Here is a 13,015-nt window from a genome sequence, read left to right as displayed (position 1 = left end):
CTAATATATTATTTCTAATCTTGGGAGACCTAATCTTGTGTAACAACCTCTCATGTTACACCTTTTTGAATGTCTTCTAAAATCCAACTTTCCAATGGCTCCCCTTATTCATCTTGAATGCATATTTTCAAACACAACCCCACCACCCGCCACCCCCCCCTTACACAAAACAATGCCTATTGTGCCTAATCACATTGTGATTTTTCAAATGTACTGCACCACATCTTTAAAAACAGATTCCAATATTCTCCCTGCAACTGACGGCAGCCTAACCGGTACCCTGTGTTCCCTCTTCCTCATTTCTCGAACAGAATCTTCCAAACCACAGGAACCTGTTCTAAAATCTAGGGAATTCTGAAAACCAACGCACCTGCTGTCTCTGCATTCTTCTAAAACCCTGGAGCGTAAGAAACCAAGTTCAGAGGAGATGGTTTTAGACCCAATAATTTCTTCATGATCAAGGCTGGACTGTAGGTAAGGTATTTGACTCTGGTTAGTGCAACAGGTGCCCTTCACCTCATCCCCACCTGGCATTCACATATGCATACTGCAGCAGAAGTTATTAAATGGTAACGAGGTAATACATCACTTTCAATACCATGTTTAATTTAAAGGTACAAAGATATTACAAACAAAATATTGCAGTCATGGAGGTAGTATACAGCAGAACCACAAGACTAAAAGCAAAATACTGCAGATGCTGAAGATCAGAAATAAAACCAGAAAGTGCTGGAAGAACTCAGCTGGTCTGGCATCATCTGTGGAGAGAGGAACAGAGTTAATGGTTAGAGTCCATTAGCAGTGTTTCTCTCTCCACAGATACTGCCAAGCCTGCTGAGTTCTTCCAGCACTTACTGTTTTTATTTCAGAACCAGATTCCAACTGTCAAAGAATTGAGTTACATGAGAAGATTAGAAACACTTTACACTTTAATCCTCAAGAAGTGAATGAAGGATGCCTGCCTTATAGAAGTATACTACCACAACTTGTATTTATATTAACATAATGAAATGTCCCAAGGTGCTTTATAGGAGCATTATAAAACAAAGTATGACATTGAGTCACGGACAGTGACATCAAGTCAGATGACCAAAAGCTTGGTCAAAAAACTAGGTTTTAAGGAATGTCTTAAAGGCGGAAAAAAGATAGAGACGCCGAGAGTGGTCCAGAACTTCACCCTAGGCAGCTGAAGGCATAGCCACAAAGGTGGTGCAATTATATTTGGGAATGCACGGGAGGCCAGATGAACATAGATATCTCATATCATACATACGAGAGCAAACAAATTAGAAGCTGGGCTTGGCCACTCAGCGCTTCAGTCAGCTCCACCATTCAACAAAATCATGGCTGATCTGATTATGGCATTAACTCCACTTTCCTTCCTACTCCCATAACTTTTGACTCCCTTGTCAATCAAGTTGAATCTGTCAATCCTGCCTCAATTGCTCTCTGTAGAAGATGTTCTGCAGAGAGCAATTGAGGCAGTAATGCAGAAGAGTTCCACAGACTCACAACCTCAGAAAACATACTCCTCATCTCCATTTTAAATGTGAGGCCCAAGTTCTAGTCTCTTCCATAAGAGGAAACGTTCTTTTGGTTTTCACCTGGTCATGTCTCCTCAGGATTTTATATGTTTCAATAAAATCAGTTCTCATTCTTTTAAACATCAATAGATAGAGTCCCAGCATATCAAAACTTTTCTCAATCTTTCATCCCAGGAATCAATGGACTGAACCTTCTCTGAACCACTTCTAATCATTTACATCCTTTCTTAAATAAGGAGAACAAAACTGTTACACAGTACTCTCAATGTAGTCTCACCAATGCCCTGTACAACTGTAACAAAACATCTCCACTTTTGTATTTTATTCCCCTTGCAATCACTTGCTGTATCTGCATACTTTTTGTATTCAAGTACCAGGACACGCCTCTGTATCTCATTCCTGCTGTCTTCCCCAATTAAAATAGCATGCTGTTTGTTTTATTTCAGTATATTTGATACTTGTCTTGAAACAGTGGATAAAGAAAATGCTGGACTAGCTCATATCATTGAATCCAGATAAGCGCTAGTGGTGGACAACAAATACATGTGCGTGCTTCTGCCACTGTACAAAATTTTTGCAGGAGAGAGAGAAAATAGCTTCTGGGGGCAGAACACAACAATATCACACAATCTATAACACTTACCCAAGAGAACTGTATTCTGATCAGCTCAATACAACTTCAATTGATCAGCACAATGTCTGCAATGTAAATAAGAAAATGCAAGATTACGGTACAATTTCAAATCTTTCCCAACAAATGTTGGGAAACAAGCTTAATCACCCATAATAATGTTAACCATGATTACATTTACAAACTGAATAAAGTTTTTTAAAATTAATTTTCTCCCCTTTTGTTCCGAAGTTACTGCCTCAATGGCCTACTAGAGATTGCAGTCAAGTATCTTGCTTAAGACTTGCAAGAGTTCAAGAAGCGAATATCTAGGATGGACAATAAAAGTGCTGGGCTAGCCAGCAATGCCCATTCATGTCCTGTGAAAGAGATTTTAAAAAATCAGTGGGCGACCTCATAGAATATCATGATCAAACTTAATCCTTGATGATCTCATTATCCATACTTTCCAGTGGGACCTTCTGAAAGTATTGGAAGCATGGACTGATTTTTTAAACAATGTTTACTCCATCCTTAAAAGTTACAAAGCCACTGCTCAGAGTGGGCCGGGCAAACCCAAATCCATTCCTTGCTTGTTCCAAAAACCAAATTCAATTTCCAACTGGATCTAATTCAAGGTCGCCACAAGAGAAACATGATCAAACTGACAAGGTAAAGGCATTGCACCCCATCTTGGACTTGATCTTAGCTAGAACACCAGTGTGGATCCTGACTGACAATTTTTAATTTTAAAAATATACTTTATTCATATATAATCTGAAAGAAAAACGTTACAGGAAACATTTCCAATCATTACAGTGAAAAGTCATATTTACATTTTCCCTAAGATTGAAATTTAGAGTGTTCAGTGCAAAAACATTTCATATATCACAGTACAATCCAAAGTTTTTTTAAAATCAAACTATATATATATACGTCACATTGCACTTTGTGGTGCTTTTACAGCGTTACACACAGTTATGCAGTCCAAGGTTTTTTTTAAAACAGTTACTAACCCCTTGGTCTGCATTGGTTGAAAGGCATTACACGGTGGCCTTTCCCCATTGTGTCCTCGTGGGAGCTGCCGAAAGCTTGAGAGCAGCATGTAATCCTGGACCTTGGAACATGCCAGTCTGCAACACTCAGTGGGGGACAATTCTTGCACTGGAAGATCAGTAGGTTTTGGACAGAGCAAAGAATGTCTTTCACTGAGTTGATGACCCTTCAGCAGCAGTTGATATTTGTCTTGGTGTGCGTCCCTGGAATCCGTCCATAGAGCAGAGTCCTGCGTTACAGAGCTGCTCGGGATGAACCTTGTCAAATACCACTGCATCTCTCTCCAGACCTCCTGTGCAAACCAGGAGGTGTGCGATTGTCTCCCCCCTCCCTCCACCTCCGGCAGCTGCTTCAAGGGCAATGTGCAGTGGCGTTGAGACATAGGATGTGCATGAAGGTTCTAAAGGGAAGTGCCCTTCTCACCACCAGCCAAGCTAGGTCTTGGTGCCTTTCTGAAAGTTCTGGTGTGAGGCATTCTGCCAGCTGACACTGACAGTTTGCTCAGCCAATCATCCGGCGGGATCCACCATCTCCGTTTCCTTCAGGGCCTCGAGAACATTACGCACTGATCACTGCTTGATCATCTTATGGTAAAAGGTGTGCTTCTGAATAAATTTCTCCACGAAGAACAGGTGATGCAGTATAGTCCAACTACTTGGAGCAACGTGGTCAGACCCATCCTTCACAGCATGGTGGCACTGCTGCCTCACACACCAAGGACCCAGGTTCAGTTCCGGCCTCGGGTCACTGTCTGTGTGAAGTCTGCATGTTCTCCCCATATCTGCATGAGTTTCCTCCGGGTGCTCCAGTTTCCTCCCATGTCCAAAGAAATGTGGGTTACACTGATTGGCCATGCTAAATTGTCCATTAGTATCAGGAGGATTAGCAGAGTAAATATGTGGGGTTACAGGGATAGGACCTCGGTGGCATTGTTGTTGGTGCAGGTTCAATGGGCCAAATGGCCACTTTCTATGATTTACAACACCAGGGACATGTGGAACATCAAAAAGTAGTATTCTTGGTGTTTGCATACTGAGGATCCACACACAGCTTGATGCAGCTGCACAGAAAGGTGGCCATCAGGATGAAGGCGGCATTAGGAAACTTTTTCCCCTCCCTTCTCCGGAGATTCATGCATTGTTTCCCTCTGGACACGATCCATCTTTTATCTCCAGATGAATTTGAAGATAGCTCAGGTGACTGCTGCTGTACAGGACTGGGATATGGGTCAGACCTGCACTACGTACAACAAAACAGAGTACTTCATACTGGATGACTAGGTCTTTGCCAGTGATAGAGGGGGAGCGTTGCTCCCACATGCCCAGTTTCTGCCTTACCTTCCACTCTTCCCAGTTTTTGGTGTACACGCCAACTGCTGTGAACCGTATCTCCAGCACCTTGAGGTATTCCAGTCTGACAGTGAAGGGGACAAGGGGACAAAGGTTTGGTCAGCCCAGTTTGCAAAGAACATGACTTTGCTCTTGCCCCAGTTTACCTTGGCTTCTGAGGCCAGTTCGAACTTGTCTCAAACTTTGAAAAGCCTGCAAACAAACGATGGGTCCAAGCCGAAGACAGCCACATTATCCACGTACAGAGCGGCTTTGATCTGCATGCTTCCGCTGCCTGGGTCGTAACTCCTTTTATGCCTGGGACCTTTCTGATGGACTCGACAAAGGGTTCAATGTAACACACAAACAGGATAGAGGAGAGGTTCAATGCAATACCCAAACAGGATGGGTGGCACTGGGGCACAGTGGTTAACATTGCTGGCTCACAGCACCAGGGACCTGGGTTTGATTCCTGGCTTGTACCGCTGTCTGTGTGGACTCTGCACATTCTCCCTGTATCTGTGCGGTGACACGGGTTCTTCCGGTTGCTCCGATTTCCTCCCATAGTCTGAAAGACGCGCTAGTTAGCTGCATTTACCCGAACAGGCGCTGGAGGGGGGGGGGGCGACTCGGGGAATTTCACTGCAGTGTTAATGTAAGCCTTACTTGTGACTAATAAGTAAACTTCAAAAAAAAGAGGGCAGCCCTGCCTGACTCCAGATCTGAACTAAAAGATTTCTGATTCCCACCCTTTGAGTGAAACTGCCCTACTAATATTTGTGTAGGGCAGTTAGATCCAATTGCAGATTCCCTCCCCGGTGGACCTCAGCTGTTTTTTTTATATATATCCAATCAAATTCCAATTCAAAGTATCAGTAAGTGAGACATTCCAGATCCAAGCTGACAAGACAGGCTCACCACTTCCTGTATTGGGCTTGATCTACATGATCCAAGCTGATTGGAGAAGGCATTTGCACCTCCTCCAAGGCTTGATCTCATTTGCATCTTAGCCAAAAGGCTTAGATGCCACTTTTAAAAAAAATGCTTCAAATGAAGCCTCAGCGTAACCTCATGAGTTCAATCAAGTGCAGGATGCCAATACCACACTTGATCTTAGCCTAAAGGCCCTGACTGATATTTTTCCTTCATAGGTACAGGTCAATTGTGGTATTCCAATTGCTGCCATTTAAAGAGCACTCAAACCCTGTCCCTTCTGATTTGTATTGCTTTTGTGGTAAGGTTGTCACTCCTCGTGTAATAGCGAATGACTGCTAACAGCCATATTGTCACTGGCAAAAACCTGCTCTTTAGACTAAAATAATGGAGTACTCAAAATGAAATGTGGCATTAGATTATAAACTTATAAAAGTCTCAAGTGTGAGGGGTTAGTGTATATTCTGTTCAAATTATCGATGTTTAAAAAGCACTAAAATACCCAAAATAAAATAAATTCAGTTTGTGGTGGGAAAAGGCAAGGACATATAAAGACATGACAGGATTTTTTTTCTTCCATTCTTATGGAAGTTGTGAAGTTCAATAAACACCACAATATCTACCAGACAACATTTACAGGAAGTTATTTCCATCCAAATTACATCCTCCCCCCACCATCACACTAGTGATAAAACACCCATTTTATCTTAGCAGGATTTGGAGTCAGCAGACTGTCACATATGACAGTTATCACATCCCTGTGATCCCACAGGGGGTAAATTTTATTGCTATTCTCTGGAACCCGCACGTTTACATTTCAAGCAGCAGTATTCACTATACTGAAGAGCACTGAGTGTGTGTAATAAAAACCGTGCTGGAAGCAGGCCTGGCAGCATCCATGGAAAGAGAAAAACAGAGTTAACATTTCCAGTCCAATACCAGTCATACTGGACTCAAAACATTACCTCTGTTTCTCTCTCCACAGATGTTGCCAGATCACCTGGATTTTTTCCAGCAGTTTTGTTTTATTTCAGATTTTCAGCATTTTGCTCTTATTTTGGTGAGAATGTGGAGCTGATTGAAGCGAATAGTATAAATACATTTAAGGGGAACGTGAAGAAGTCTCATGTTGAACATGGGCTGGCTAGGCTGATTATCCAATGTAAAGTTAAAAAGTTTATTCATTAGTCACAAGTAGGCTTACATTAACACTGCAATGAAGCTACTGTGAAAATCCCCTAGTTACTACACTCTGGTGCCTGTCTGGGTACACCGAGGGAGAATTTAGCATGGTCAATACACCTAACCAGCATGTCTTTCAGACGATGGGACGAAACCGGAGCACCCGGAAGAAACCCACGCAGACACGGAGAGAATGTGCAAACTCCACAGACAGTGACTCAAGCCAGGAATCAAACCTGGGTCCTTGGCACTGAGGCAGCAGTGTTAACCACTGTGCCACCATATTCCTGACCAGTACTTGACATAGGCTAAAGTAATCGAAACTCTTTTTTTAAAATCAAATCAATAACTGATCTCAACCAAGACCACTGAAACAACTGACCACTACTCTGCAAAGGAGGATCCAACTGAATTGTTTCCATATGCATGGTTAAACAACAAGGGAAAGATGAAACTTGGCTGTGATGCTCATAACTGCTCCACCCACATTCACTGTCCAGGCTAACGCATTAAGGAAGGCGACTTGAATGACGTGAATAGTATGAGCTGTCTTTAAGAGAGGGAAATATTGAAGGCTGAAAAATCCAGAATAAAGCTACAAATACGGATTTTAGCATCTAAACTTTGTGTATAATAATGATAATCGTCTAAGTACTGCTTCGCCAATAATACTGAATTTCTTATAGACTGCTAATCGCATTACCCAGCATTTAAAATAGTATTCCGGCCAAGGCTCAGTAATTTGCAAAGTACTGAAGGAGTGAATTCGATTCTTAGGCCAATCTCCGCAGAAAATTAATCGTCTTGTGTTTGCTTAAGCCAAGCATGCGATTGTGTATCATTTACTTTGGGTGGGGAGGGGAGATACGTACGGAGATGGCGAAGGGACCGTGTGATCCGCCACACCGTACGTTTTTCCGGGGGAGCGGGGGGGAACAGGGATGAGGGCTATCTCACTGAGGCCGGGCGGTGGCGCTTCCTGTCTCCTCATTCCGACCACGTGGACCTGTCAGTTTCCAGCGCTCTCTCGACAGGCTGTAACATCTCATTCAGGAAACTGACACGATCGAGAACCTAGCTAACTGGCCTTCCCATTCTCCACCAGGCCTAGAATCCGGGGCTCCCATTTCAACACAAACTGCTTTTTTAAAAAAAAAATCGGCAAACTCTTACTTTCGATTTTGTTTCACTGCAGTTAACCCGCCAGTTTAAACGGCCAGATCTCAAGTTCGCTAATCCTCCCGAAAAAAACAAATAAAATTCTGAAAATGAGGAAGTCAAACGCACCACACCAGAGCGGAAAATGTTACGCGATTCCGAATCCAACCAAATTACCACCTCTCACACAGAATCACGAATGTTAAAGTTTGCAATTTTTTAAAAAAATACAAAAATAGTGGATCCTGGCTTGATATAAACAGCTTTGCGCCCATCCATCTCAAGGGCGGCGCGGGTGGGGGGTCAAAAGTCCACTCGCGGCCTTCAATGATAATTTAGGTGTAAATAGGCGAAAGGTTTCGGATGTGATTGTAAAGTGCAAGCTCAGCTCGGCGCTCTTGGAACGTTCAGACACCGATTCCCAGGCAACGTTCCTTTCGAACGCGGGGGAGGAAAGAACGGATACAATTCGAAGCACGAGGGAACCCCACTGCCTCTCATTATAGTCACACTGCTCCTCAATTAAACATACTCTCTCCATTTCAAAGCAGATATAGATTTATACTCACGATCTTCCGGCACGTAACGTTGCAGTCTATAGCGCTGCTACTTCTTCGTTTCTTTTGCTTATTTATATTTTATATAGATATATTTTTGCCAACCGCGTCTTGCGCTAGCAGCTGCTGCTCATCCGAAGCGAGAGAAACTCCAAAAGAACGCCACGAAATCCCCTAATGTTGCCATAGTAACGTGCCGCCGCCTGCAACCCCTCCCCTGCCAGCAGCAGATGGCTCCGGACTCGCCGCTTTGTGTGTGTCTGTATCCCACAGTCAAGCAGTTCCTTCAGACACAGAGAGGGAACGCAGGGGTTGCAGTTACTCGGCCGGTTTTTGCAGCTCCGACCAATACAGTTGTAAACTCTCAAGCATCAATCCTCTTCATTTTTTTGCATATAAAGTTGTATTTTTTTTTCTGTGTCTAAAAGCGGAGGTGGTGGAAGTCGGGGAGTGCAGTTGGCAGAAAGCGTCAGCCAATGACATGGCTGGCCTCGGGGTTCCTCCACGTCATTTTGGCGGTAAGGGTTTTTTGGGAAACGATGACGAGTGGTTGATTCAGAGAACGTAAGGCGCTTCTGGACTCTTAAGGTATGCTGGTGTTCCCAATTTACTAATCATATTAATATGCATTTGATTTATTGTTGTCACATATATTGGGATACATTGGAAGGTATTGTTTCCTGCGTGTTATACAGATGAAACATACCGTTCATAGAATACATAGGGGAGAAGGAAAGGAGGGTTCAGGGTATGCGTGGTATCTACTGAGCATCACTCTAGATTTTAAAATGGTGTGTTGATTGCTTTACTTAATTCAGAAACATATTTTTAACTAGTTTTTTTATATTTTCAGACATCTCAACAAAGGAAAATGTTTGGAAGCAACGATTCCTCCCAATGACAACTATGTAAAAGATCTTGCTTGTGGCCACAACTAACCTGAGTAAGTAGATTTGAAAGAAAAATCACCTAATGTTATAGTGAATAATGTTGGAAAGTGTAAAAGTTTGTGCTATTGTAGGAATATCTAGGTGCAGGTCATTCGGGCCCTCAAAACTGCTCTGCCACTCAGAGATCATGGCTGATCTGATAGTGACCTCAGCTCCACATTTTACCTACACCCAATAAACTTTGATTCCTTTATTAATTTAGAATCCATCTATTTCTGCCTTAAAAAGATTAATTGACCCTGTCTCCACCACTGTCTGGGTAAGAATTCCAAAGGTTCCTAATCCTCTGAAAGAAAACACTTCTCATCTTAAATGGGTGAGCCCTTTTTTTTGAAACTTCCCCTGGTTCTTGTCATAGAAACCCTACAGTGTAGAGGGAGGCCATTCGACCCACCAAGTCTGTACTGACAACAATTCCACCGAGGCCCTAACCCCACATGTTTACCCTACTAATTTCCCTGACATCCCCCTATCACTAAGGAGCAATTTAGCATAGCCAGTCAACCCAATCACACATTTTTGGGCTCTTCCACAAAGTTCAGTGTCCACCTTATCAAGTTTCCTGAGGATATTCTGTTTCAATAAGATCACCTCTCAATCTTCTAAACTCAATGGATATAGACCTAGCCTTTTCAATCTCCCCTTGTAAGATCATACCTCCATCCTAGGTATTGGCCGAGGTATTACTATTACTTACGTGGCGAAAAACTGCAGCAGGCGACGGTGCAGAGGGACCTCGGGGTCCTTGTGCATGAGTCGCAAAAACCCAGCTTGCAGGTGCAGCAGGTGGTCAGGAAGGCGAATGGGATGCTGGCCTTCATAGCGAGGGGGATTGAATATAAAAGTAGGGAGGTCTTGCTGCAGCTGTATAGGGCATTGGTGAGGCCGCAGCTGGAGTACTGTGTGCAGTTTTGGGCGCCGCACCTGCGCAAGGATATTTTGGCCCTGGAGGGAGTGCAGAGGAGGTTTACTAGGCTGATGCCGGAGTTGAGGGGATTGAGCTATGAGGAGAGGCTGAATAAACTAGGCTTGTACTCGTTAGAGTTTAGAAGAATGAGGGGAGATCTCATTGAGACGTATAAGATGATGAATGGGATGGATAGGATAGAGGTGGAGAGACTCTTCCCGCTCAAAAAAGACAGTAGGACTAGGGGGCACAGCCTCAAGATAAAGGGGAGGCGGTTTAGAACGGAGTTGAGGAGGAACTTCTTCACTCAAAGGGTGGTGAATCTCTGGAATTCTCTGCCCGTTGAAGTGGTGGAGGCTGCCTCGCTAAATATTTTTAAGAAGCGGGTTGATGGGTTTTTGATAAGAGAGGGGATTAAGGGTTATGGGGAGAGGGCGGGAAAGTGGAACTGAGCCACAACAGATCAGCCATGATCTTATTGAATGGCAGGGCAGGCTCGAAGGGCTAGATGGCCTACTCCTGCTCCTATTTCTTATGTTCTTATGTTCTTATGTATCTTTAATTAATGAAATCACTTGATCACACTGACTGTCTACAGTAGCCATGATGTGGAGATGTGGCATTGGATTGGGGTAAACACAGTAAGAAGTCTCACAGCACCAGGTTAAAGTCCAAAAGATTTATTTGGTAACATAAACCGCTAGCTTTCAGAGCACTGCCCCTTAATCAGGTAAGTGGGAGTTCTGTTCACAAACAAAACTCATGGTTTGAACTCGTGGTGAACAATCACTGAAACAGCTATGTGATGACCTCAGCAAGTTCCATCCCACCATCAAACTCACCATAGACTACTTTCCAGAATTGGTTGCATTCTTGGACACACGTATCTCTATCAAGGACGGTCACCTCAGCACTTCATTGTACCGCAAGCCCCCAGATAACCTCACAGTGCTCCACTTCTCCAGCTTCTACCCTAAACATGTTAAAGAAGCCATTCCTTACAGACAAGCCCTCCGTATACACAGGATCTGCTCGGATGATGAGTATCGCAACAGACGCTGAAAGATGCCCTCTTAAGAACAAGATATGGCGCTCGACTCATTGATCAACAGTTCCGATGCTCCACAGCGAAAAAACCGCACCAAACTCCTCAGAAGACAAACACGGGACACGGCAGAAAGAGTACCCCTAGTCGTCCAGTACTTCCCTGGAGTGGAGGAGCTACAATATCTTCTCCTGAGCCTTCAACATATCATCGATGAAGACGAACATTTTGCCAAGGCCATCCCCATTCCCCTACTTCTTTCCTTCAAACAAACCATTGTCTGCAGCAAACTACCCAGCCTTCAGGAGAACAGTGACCAAGACACCACACAACCCTGCCACAGCAACCTCTGCAAGACATGCCGGATCATTGATACAGATGCCATCATCTAATGTAAGAACATCATCCACCAGGTACACGGTACATACACTTGCAACTTGGCCAATGTTGTCTACCTGATACACTGCAGGAAAGGATGTCCCGAGGCATGGTACATTGGGGAGACCATGCAGCTGCTACAACAAAGGATGAATGAACACCGCCCGACAATCACCAGGCAAGACCGTTCTCTTCTTGTTGGGGAACACTTCAGCAGTCACGGGCATTTGGCCTCTGATCTTTGGGTAAGCATTCTCCATGGTGGCCTTCACGACGCACAACAGCAGCAGAGTCGCTGAGCAGAGACTGATAGCCAAGTTCTATACACATGAGGACAGCCTCAACCGGGATCTTGGATTCATGTCGGGCAGCACGGTAGCACAGTGGTTGGCACTACTGCTTCACAGCTCCAGGGACCTGGGTTTGATTCCCAGTTTGGATCACTGTCTGTGTGGAGTTTGCACATTCTCCTTGTGTCTGCGTGGGTTTCCACCGGGTGCTCCGGTTTCCTCCAACAGTCCAAAGATGTACAGGTTAGGTTGATTGGCCATGCTAAAATTGCCCCTTAGTGTCCTGAGATGCGTAGGTTAGAGGGATTAGTAGATAAAATATGTAGGGATGTGGGGATAGGGCCTGGATGGGATTGTAGTCAGTGCAGACTCAATGGGCCGAATGACCTCTTCCTGTACTGTAGGGTTTCTATGATTCTATCTGTAACCCCCACGACTTGCCTGGGCTTGCAAAATCTCACTAACTGTCCTGGCTGGAGACAATACACATCTGTTTAACCTGTACTTGACCCTCTCTCCACTCACATTGACTGTATCTTTTAGACTTGATTACCTGTAAAGACTCACCTTCCAACCATTATTTTGTAAATTGAGCTTGTGTCTCTATATGCCTGTTTGTGAACTGAAATCCCATTCACCTGACGAAGGAGCAGTGAGCACTCAAAGCTAGTGGCTTTTGCTACCAAATAAACCTGTTGGACTTTAACCTGGTGTTGTGAGACTTCTTACTGTTTTTCCCCCTACCCCTGCACATTGTTTCATAATCATCTAATGCCCTCTTGAATGCCTCAATTGAACCTGCCTCCACCACCCCTCAGGCAATACATTCTTGGCCTGAAATACTTGTGAGAAGTAAAATTTTTTCTTTTACAAATCATTTAAAATCTGTGCCCTCTCATTCTTGATCCTGTCACAAGAGGAGGGACAGTTTCTCCCTATCTACTCTGTCCAGCCCACTTGTGATTTTGAACATCTCTATCACATCTCCTCTTGGCCTTCGCTCCAAGGAGAACAGTCCCAACCTTTCCAGTCTGTCCTCATAACTGAAGTTTCTTATCCCTGGGTCCATTCTTGTAA

The 13,015-nt window shown here is 44.0% G+C and overlaps 1 protein-coding gene and 1 long non-coding RNA gene across 6 annotated transcripts in view; one reads left to right on the top strand and one right to left on the bottom strand.

Annotated features, from left to right (window-relative positions):
- Positions 1–8,907, bottom strand: part of foxn2a (forkhead box N2a) — a 66,539-nt gene extending 57,632 nt beyond the window's left edge. Inside the window, exons 1-2 of the mRNA XM_080200655.1 lie at positions 8,381–8,907; positions 2,188–2,243 (exon numbers count right to left, since the gene is read on the bottom strand). The gene's annotated coding sequence lies outside the window, so the exon portion shown is untranslated. The remainder of the gene's footprint in view (positions 1–2,187; positions 2,244–8,380) is intronic.
- The window catches only part of LOC145351058 (uncharacterized), a 150,138-nt gene that overhangs the window by 76,962 nt on the left and 60,161 nt on the right, over positions 1–13,015 (top strand). For all 5 annotated transcript variants that reach the window (XR_013888311.1, XR_013888308.1, XR_013888309.1 and 2 more), the window contains exon 2: positions 9,222–9,311. This is a non-coding gene — a long non-coding RNA (uncharacterized LOC145351058). The remainder of the gene's footprint in view (positions 1–9,221; positions 9,312–13,015) is intronic.

Source organism: Carcharhinus amblyrhynchos, chromosome 12 (genome assembly GCF_965287045.1).
Source record: "Carcharhinus amblyrhynchos chromosome 12, sCarAmb.v2.hapA, whole genome shotgun sequence".
Classification (NCBI taxonomy): Eukaryota; Metazoa; Chordata; class Chondrichthyes; order Carcharhiniformes; family Carcharhinidae; genus Carcharhinus; species Carcharhinus amblyrhynchos.
Note: the sequence above shows the minus strand (reverse complement) of the source record. Positions and strands in the feature narration are given on the sequence as shown.